Source organism: Teleopsis dalmanni, chromosome 2 (assembly GCF_002237135.1).
Source record: "Teleopsis dalmanni isolate 2A chromosome 2, ASM223713v2, whole genome shotgun sequence".
Lineage (NCBI taxonomy): Eukaryota > Metazoa > Arthropoda > Insecta > Diptera > Diopsidae > Teleopsis > Teleopsis dalmanni.
The window spans coordinates 35,907,721-35,916,272 of record NC_051847.1 but is presented as its reverse complement, the minus strand read 5'-3'; the positions used below and the strand labels follow the sequence as shown (position 1 = coordinate 35,916,272).

The window sequence follows — 8,552 nt, the reverse complement described above, 5'->3', positions numbered from 1 at the left end:
GAAACAATGACCAAATTCTGAGATTGTAATTCTGAGATTGATTAATAGTCTGCTGCAAGAGTCAAAGATCCAATCCAAAGCTTTTCAAATATGTCGATGTTGTTTTTTGGTACAATGAATTACTTTGGTTTTAGTTTTAACAATCACTCTTTCAATGAACTCAAATCTATTTTCCTAAAGTACTTTCTTTAGATCTAGCTCTGTGAGACGGATTCGGAAAATACTTTAGAAGATACAGCAATTAATAGAAGTGCAATATTTTTATCCATTATAATAATTTGCAATGTATATATCCTTTTTATTAGATTGAAAAGGCTTTAAACTGAGTTGGAAATCACCAATAGGTTGTTGCTTATACTCCATTAAATGCTAAAGCGATAAACATTTGGAATACACATTTTTCCTCATTAAATATTGATACAAACTAACATTAAGCTCCCGATCTAGTATCTAGTATTGTGGTTAATTAAGTTTCAAAATGATTTTATGGTTTTTTTTTGTGAGGTCCTGGAATAATCACTGAATCCACGGAACAACAGTATTTAGCACTGTCAGTTATTTATGTTGTTGTTTTTGTTGTTGTGGATTGAGTAGTGGTATTGCTATTCCTACCCCACTCTAAGCTTTAACTATGTTAAACTAGAATTATCATCATTTATTTATCTTTTAACTGATGACGGACCGTAGAGTAACATATCTTCCAATGCGCCCTGAGGTGGATTTAAGGTCAGTTATTTAAGTTCTGTAAAAATTTTACTTCAACTTTGGTTAAGTTTCTATTTCTTTTCTTTTATTATTAGTATATGCCCTATTACTATTACTATTGTCCTCTCAAGTATTCTGGGTAATATTCATGAAGTATTATTCATTGTGTTGAATTTGGGTATCGAGACTAAATGGATTACCGTTTTGACGTACTGTTCTTTATTAATTTGAATGGGGCATATTCAGAAATGAGGAATTAATACCAGAGATGAGAATGATATTCCTCTTGACATTATGATCCCTTGGTACAATCTTGGCTACGTCAATGTTTATTGATATTTCATATCATATGAGAGTTTTGCTTTATAATTATATGAAGCATTATATAAACAAGTATATCACGACAGTGTAATAAATCAGATGTTGATAACGAACTGTATTTGAATATATAATTGCTATAGATCAGTAAAACTTTTGGACTTTTCTTAGTGAAAGTTCTTATATATATCACTACAACGTCTGCATGATGATCACATGCTGCTGATGATATTTTATATATAGTGGAAGGAAAGTACACACTACGGCTGTGCATTGCATTGAGAGCAAGATACGTACTAATGTGCCACCTATATTCTAATGCAGGTCTCTTTTGTCGATACAACATTGAACTCATAAAGAAAATAAAGTTTATATTTCATGATAAAAGGTGAATATCTTCTATGTACATAGTAGTTTGAAACAATAAAAATTTGCTTAACCATTGTTAATAAAATCGACTAAATATTTAATAGTTTTTTGAAAAAACAGTTTCGTTAACTTCAGCTTCAAGAAAATCAATTAAATTTGGATAACTTAATAATAATGAACTAAAAATATATCCATTAACTCTTTGATGAACACAATTATTTCAAGTTTTTAAACTTTTTTCTATTCCATATCTAATACTATAAGAAGAATTCGTTAACTGCCATTTTCATTACATTGTCTAATGCCAGTGTGTTAGGTATAAGGATTTAAGTCTCACGGTTGAATACACAACTTAAAAACGACCAAACTCGTATATATATATCTTAACAGAAATAAGTCTAAAGAAATTACATATCTTAATGTAGTATCAATATGCGTGCATAAGAAGAATAGTGTCATCAAAGAGCAGGGGTAATCGAAGAGGATATGTGTTCTTCGATAAAAATATGCAATATCATTTATTCTCAAGATTGAGCACGCATTTCCACACGCAAAAATGCATAAAAGGTTTTTAATTAAAGTAAAAGAAAAATAGACAATGAATAGGACGAATTAATTTAATGTCAGAGGTATGCACACGTTTAAGGGTGCAACGGTAGCGTACAGGGGTACTTAATTGTGTATAATATTACAAATTCATTTTTCCATTCTTACACTAAGTTTTTATATACTTTTTTCATTATTCATATTTTTTTTCTTTTTGCATAAACGGAAAAGGATATGGTGGATTACAGCATATACAAATAATTATATGAAATATATACGATATTTTGAAATTTTTTTATAGTAAACAGAAAGGGATGTGAATGTGTTTAGCTGCGCTGGACATTTGCAAAATTAATTTAATTTATAGCGCAAAAATCGGCAATAAAATCAGTTATGCTTTTAGTAAAATAATTATTTTGATGCTTGATTGAAAAGAACTTGAGTGGCACAATTATTCACAGCATTTATTATTAACATGGTTTAGGTAATAGTATTTATTCGATTCTTCTATTTCGTGAACAATTTTTAAAAGAAAATATTTAAAAGTTATCAGGCATCTGTGAGGTATTGTTTTAAAATCCGTTCTCTTACATCGTGGTTAATACCTATACAACTAACGGCTAAGTTTTTTTTGAACAAATTCAAATATTTGTATATAGGTAGATAGATAGGTTGGACTGGTGGCACTGTATCCAAAAGCTCACTTGAGCCCAAATAATGAACCATTGTGGTACCACAGGAATAGCGTTGGTACGTATATAGACGGAAAGATCAGTATTTGTATATTGACATATCATATATATTATAGATTGTTTTCTCTATAAATAAGAGCAAAATGCGGTTAGAACTATCAGAAAGTGATAAGTGCAGTCTAAGCAAGGAAAGCACAGGAAAGCAAGGAAAGCAATGTCTATAGAATAGAATTGCTCCGCAAATCGAAGCGATCAAACATCTATCCAGACAAGTTTAAGACTTTTCTGTATATAATAGAAGTGAATCTTAATCTTAATCTTGCGGTGATTAAGAAAAGGGAAAGATACAATAGTCCAATAACAGGAGCAGTGTGATGGTCAGCTAATATAATAAGGCTTAGATATAATTCAACTTATTTCACAATATGGCTCATATTCAGATAATTGAATGGTTAATCTTATTTTTGTTAAATTAACAAATTTTATATGTTTATATAATATATATTAATAATTTGGGGTATCGAAATCATGGAAAGTATATATTTAGCTTATATACAACTGCCGTCTTAAGAGCTATACTAAAGAATTGATAATTACTTGGGATATCTAATTTGCTTTCAAAATTTTATCGACTTAACTTAATATTAACAATTTTATTATATATAACAAAAATTGTTTAAATATTCCCTAGAATATTATCTAATTGCATACATTTATGCAATCTAATGCATACATAGCCCACAATTTAGTATATGATATGCATATTTATAGATATGACTATTTCCCCAAATTATTATCGTACAGAACTGTCCCTTAATTTTTTAATCTCATCGCATACGAGATCAAGTAACAAAATAAATAAAAAAATTTGAAACCATAAAATTTAATGAACAGACTTTTGTATGACAAATCAGAAGAGAAAACTTTCAGCTTCTAATGGGAAGACTGTGTAATTAATGTGCCAAGCGACAAATCCGATTATTTTTTAAGGTACGTATATCAAAGCAGGGGATCTTGATATGTTAGCGTACTAAATAGAGGCTAGCAGGCGCACTTTGATGTCAAATAAAGTGTGCAACACATTAAATACAGTAAACAAAATACAAAACAGTGAATAGTACTTGTGGTGGTAATTAAGAGACTTGGGAAATATGCCAAAAACAAGGGACTAACTGCATTTCTAATTTGCTACCCGCACCCCACTTATTAAGCAACACAAGAATGCCAACAATTCGATATGTAAATGTGCGACTAATGAACACTTTTTATTGAAATTTAAGTAAAATAAATGTTTAATACCGAACCATGTCAATTAAAAAGAGTCACCGCTTAAGATTCCCTTTTGGTGATGTTCACTAAAAAAAAAAAATAAAATAAATAAATAAAGATGCCACAACTGCCACGAGCGTACCACACTCTAAACATAGATACAAAATCCAACGGAATCATTAAAAAACTCTAAAATAATATCTAACAGAACGAGCCAGCATTTCACTATCACATCGTGCTGCTCTCGTTGTATGCAATGATCCCTCTGAAGATCATTTTTACTCTTCCTTTGCAGTGGTTCGAGCAGCATGCGTCTGACAGCAAGCGAGGATGCGCATGTAAACCCAAAAAAAAGACACCAAATCATTAAAAAACAGTCTTAAAGTATAAAAATATTCTTATGCTAATACTCCTAAGGTGAGTTTATTTTTCTTCTATTCTTGCCACATGCAACATATAAAAACACCGTATTTTGATAGAGAAGTAACATGCGGCATGTCTTCATGCTTCATTACAGCAGCAACGGTATAACAGAGGTCAGTCAAGTAAAAAATGATTAAGAAAAAAAAAAGAAAAAAACAAATGACAGCAAAAGTAACCTCTACTTCAATCTTATTTTACCTAAGGATGCGATTTAAGCATATGAGCATCGACGATAGCAACAGAGATCGAAAGTATCGAGGCTGAAATGCTAATGTATCCTTAAAAATTCGCAGACAGCCATTGACGTGTGTGCTGCGCGCATGCTACAATAATCATCTCCCCTCTTGTTTTTTAAGAAACCATTTAACCCCCCAATAAAAAATCATTTAGAAAAAAATTTGACTATTTTTATGGTTATTTTTACCTTTCTTCGAAGCCTCGATCAATTTGTTATTGTTTGTTCGAAGGATTTCACAAATCCTCGTTTTCTTCTTTACTTTGCTGCTCTAAGGAGATGAGATGAGAGGTTTTCGAGGATCTTTTTTTAAGACCATTTATGTGTTCGTCTTCGGTATGTTTACTTTTCTGTTTTTTAATGCGATTTTTATATTAGATTTTTTTTATTGATCGTTTCGTGTTCCCAACGCGTGCTCATTTTTTATTGCATCCGAAAATTTTGATTTTTCTTTAATATTTTAAAACGTCTTAAAGTATATTTTGATATAGTTTTTTTATGATGAAATTTTTATGACGTATGAAATATGTTTTTTGTACGATTTGACTTGTGAAGCAAAAATTGATTGATGTGTTTTACAAAATAAAAAATGTTTCTGACATGATGTGTATAGTTTTCCAAACATTAACTTTTATGATCCGTTTTATATGAAATTCTATATGTGAATATACAATAGACTTCTCCCAGAGGAGATCATCAAATAATTGCAGTTTTCGTGGAGTTCTATATTTTTGTATTTTTAGTCCCGAAAGTGATTAAAGACTATTTAATCAAAATGCTAAGAATGAAAGTACAGGCTTTGACTCAATAAAGTTTGCGAATCTATCTGTCGAAAATAGAGCTGTTCAGAACAGATTAGATCGCGGGCCAATACAAGTTACTGTACAGATTGGAGGGTCGCAGAAACAAATACATACGTTCATTGTTGTTTTGGAGAAGAATAAATATACGGTTATAACGTTAAATTTACCTTAATCAATTTATATTTCTTTATTTAGTATATCAAAAACATAAAATAACGTAATTCTATCGAAATACATCAAAAGAAAATTTGAATAATTGTGGTAGATTAGAAACATGCCGCCGCACACTGGGGTATTTGACCAATTTAGGCGGCCAAAATTATTTTTGTGTGATTTTTAACTCAAAATGTTACGTAAAGCTACTTCATGACTTTTAAAGTTGCTAAAACAAAAAAATAAACAAAATAATTAATAATGTCTAAAAAAAATACACTGTGCTTGATAAAATGTTGCATATGTATGGCAAGCGGCTTCTCTCAATTCAGAATTCGAGTAAGATATTAAAACAAATAAATATTGTTTATTATATTATTATAAATATAATTATAAATATTATTATAATAATAAAAAGTATTTCAGTTTTTTAATGCGACGTTTTGCTTAAACATATTCGTATACCTAACAACAGTAAAATTATATTGAAACATGCATTTTTCTGCTCTTACCTTAGAACAATAAGTGTAATTTAAAAAAATTTTAAATATTTAAAAATTTAATATTTCGCTATCTGAGCGAAATATTCATCCTTCTCACTTAAGCACATTATGGTGTCTTCCAGTTCATTAGTAGGAAGAAGCATTTTTAACGCTTCCTTTGTGAAAGGCTGTGATGGTTTTTTTGGCTTTGCTCTCAATCCAGTCAGGAGAGGATCTGAAGTTAATAACAGTCTATTTAATATATGTATTGCAGGACTTCCGAGAAAATTTTCGTGCATAGTTCTCACGATACAGTCTGAAATGCTTATTACGTGCTTCTGCCGCTTCTTCTGACAGTTGTCCTATAGGCAGCAGTGCATTTTTAATGACAATTTCTCCATGAATAAGAATCTTATGCATAGTAGGCGTCATAGGATACCATGGATACAATATTACGTACAGCTTCGCTGTATCGAAAGCATATTGATTAAATTTTTCAGTATCAATGTCATATCCACTTGATATGACTTCCAAAATCACTTTTAAACAAAAAATTAGGTTTGGATCTATACTCGTAATTTCTGCTGATAACTCAGGCTCAGAAAAAATCGACTACTTATGTTTCCATCATTACTATTTCCGAATCCAGGTTTAGGAATATCTACAATAAGACCCATTTTGTTTTTGAATGCCTTTTGAATTTTGATTACACGGAAACACATAGTATACATAGATCACAAACGCTGCTTATGAGTACACTGAATGCTGCTAGTGCGCTTGATTAGGATTTCAAATACTCACAAAAATTAGTAAATATTAACTTTATCTTCAATGTTTCAATGTGTCAGATCTTTACATTTCAGGCATAACAATATTTTTTCTCCTACATTATCTAAGTATTATGTTTACTCGTTTTGTATACGAAGCAATGCAAAATATTGCTTCAAATATGCATGACTCTACTTCACTTTTTTGCTGCTTACAAAGCCATCCGCAAAAATCCGCAGCCAAACTTTTTTTTTCTTAAATGAAGAAACTTTCACCTTTATAATGCAGTTAATATCATAGTGGAATATTGCGGAATTCTATAACTTTTTAACTATAATGCATTCGCTTAAATCAAAAAAATTCATTAGATTAAAGCCTCAACAGCACTAAAACACAGAATATCTACTTTAAATTTTATGAGTAGATCTCTAATTACCTGCTTTAAACGATGTCATAATTTATATCTTTAAAGAATGTTGTCGCTATTAATAATATCACTTTTTATTAGCTACTAGTGTAAGTTGCAACTCAAACAAAAATTTTACTTTCAAAATGCTCCACTTCAAATCAGCTGTTCATGCGAATGGCAGCTCAGAGAAAAATAAAAAAAACATAATTTTGTAGCAAATTCTATTTTGTAAAGTCCCCAATTAAAAATTTTTATGAAAAATTAATTTCAAAAATTCGATTTTTGGCCGCCTAAATTGAGCAAATGCCCCTATGTGCGCCGGCCGCACAAACATTAGCCGCTGGTGGCATGTAGCCCATGGGCCTTGTTTTGGACAGCCCTAATTTAGAATAAACTGGATATATTCTCTATTATCTAGAAATCCACTTTATATATAAAATAGTAGATAAGATTAGTATTCTAGATTAGATATAAAATCTATTAAAAAATATTTGAGTTTTTTCTCTATAGAGAAATAGAAAATAAATAAAGATATATATTTAAATAGTTATTCCATAAATATGGAAGTTTAGGAGTTTTTTCGGCACTGAAGCAACGGATGTTTGATTAAGATATGAACTTCTGTAATATAGGTTCAAAACAAGCACAATAATTCTAAATACTATTTTCCAAATATATTATTAAAATAAAAAGCACGTATGTTATTATATATGAGAAGGTTCCAGTTCCATATTTGCGGCACTATATTATTTCAAAAATATTCTTAAATAACTGACCAATATCATCATGTTTGGTGAATTTGAAGTGCCATATATGATACATATATCTAAATATTTGTATATATTTGTCTGAAAATTGTTCATAAATATCTTGATTATAGGCAAGGCGCTGTTAACAATGATGTTTAAATATGAATAATTTTCAGTTTGTGTTTTTTTCTCGATTGTTGAAATAAATTAAATGTCATTCTATGATATTTGAACGTATTAAAACTACCTCTCCGGAATAAATAATGAATTAATAAATTGCAAAAGTGGTTAATGAGATTAACATACAGAAATCCAAACCCATCTAAATTAAAGGAGCTTCTTGTTACGGTGAAGAGAAAATCTCAAACTAGTGTTGGAGATATTGGTTATTAACATATTTTAAATCAGATGTAGGAGTAGAATTGTTGAAAAACTAACGGAAATTAGTATTTCTGATTTGAAATTTAAATTTAATTTATGTCAGCCAAAGCGCGAAAACCGTGGTGAAGATTGGTGAAGACTGGTGAATGGAATGTAATATAGTTTGTTGCTTTATAGAATAAAGCAAGAACGAGATGTGATTAAAAGTAACGAAAATGCTTGATTCTTTAAAAAGTACTTAATAGGCTTT

General features: G+C 30.0%; 2 protein-coding genes across 2 annotated transcripts in view; one reads left to right on the top strand and one right to left on the bottom strand.

The window, feature by feature from the left end:
• The window catches only part of LOC119676102, an 8,919-nt gene extending 3,894 nt beyond the window's left edge, over positions 1 to 5,025 (bottom strand). The window contains exon 1 of the mRNA XM_038087330.1: positions 4,747 to 5,025. The gene's annotated coding sequence lies outside the window, so the exon portion shown is untranslated. The remainder of the gene's footprint in view (positions 1 to 4,746) is intronic.
• LOC119674309 (neurogenic protein mastermind-like) overlaps positions 1 to 8,552 on the top strand; it is a 596,927-nt gene that overhangs the window by 175,748 nt on the left and 412,627 nt on the right. The gene's annotated exons all lie outside the window — the stretch shown is intronic.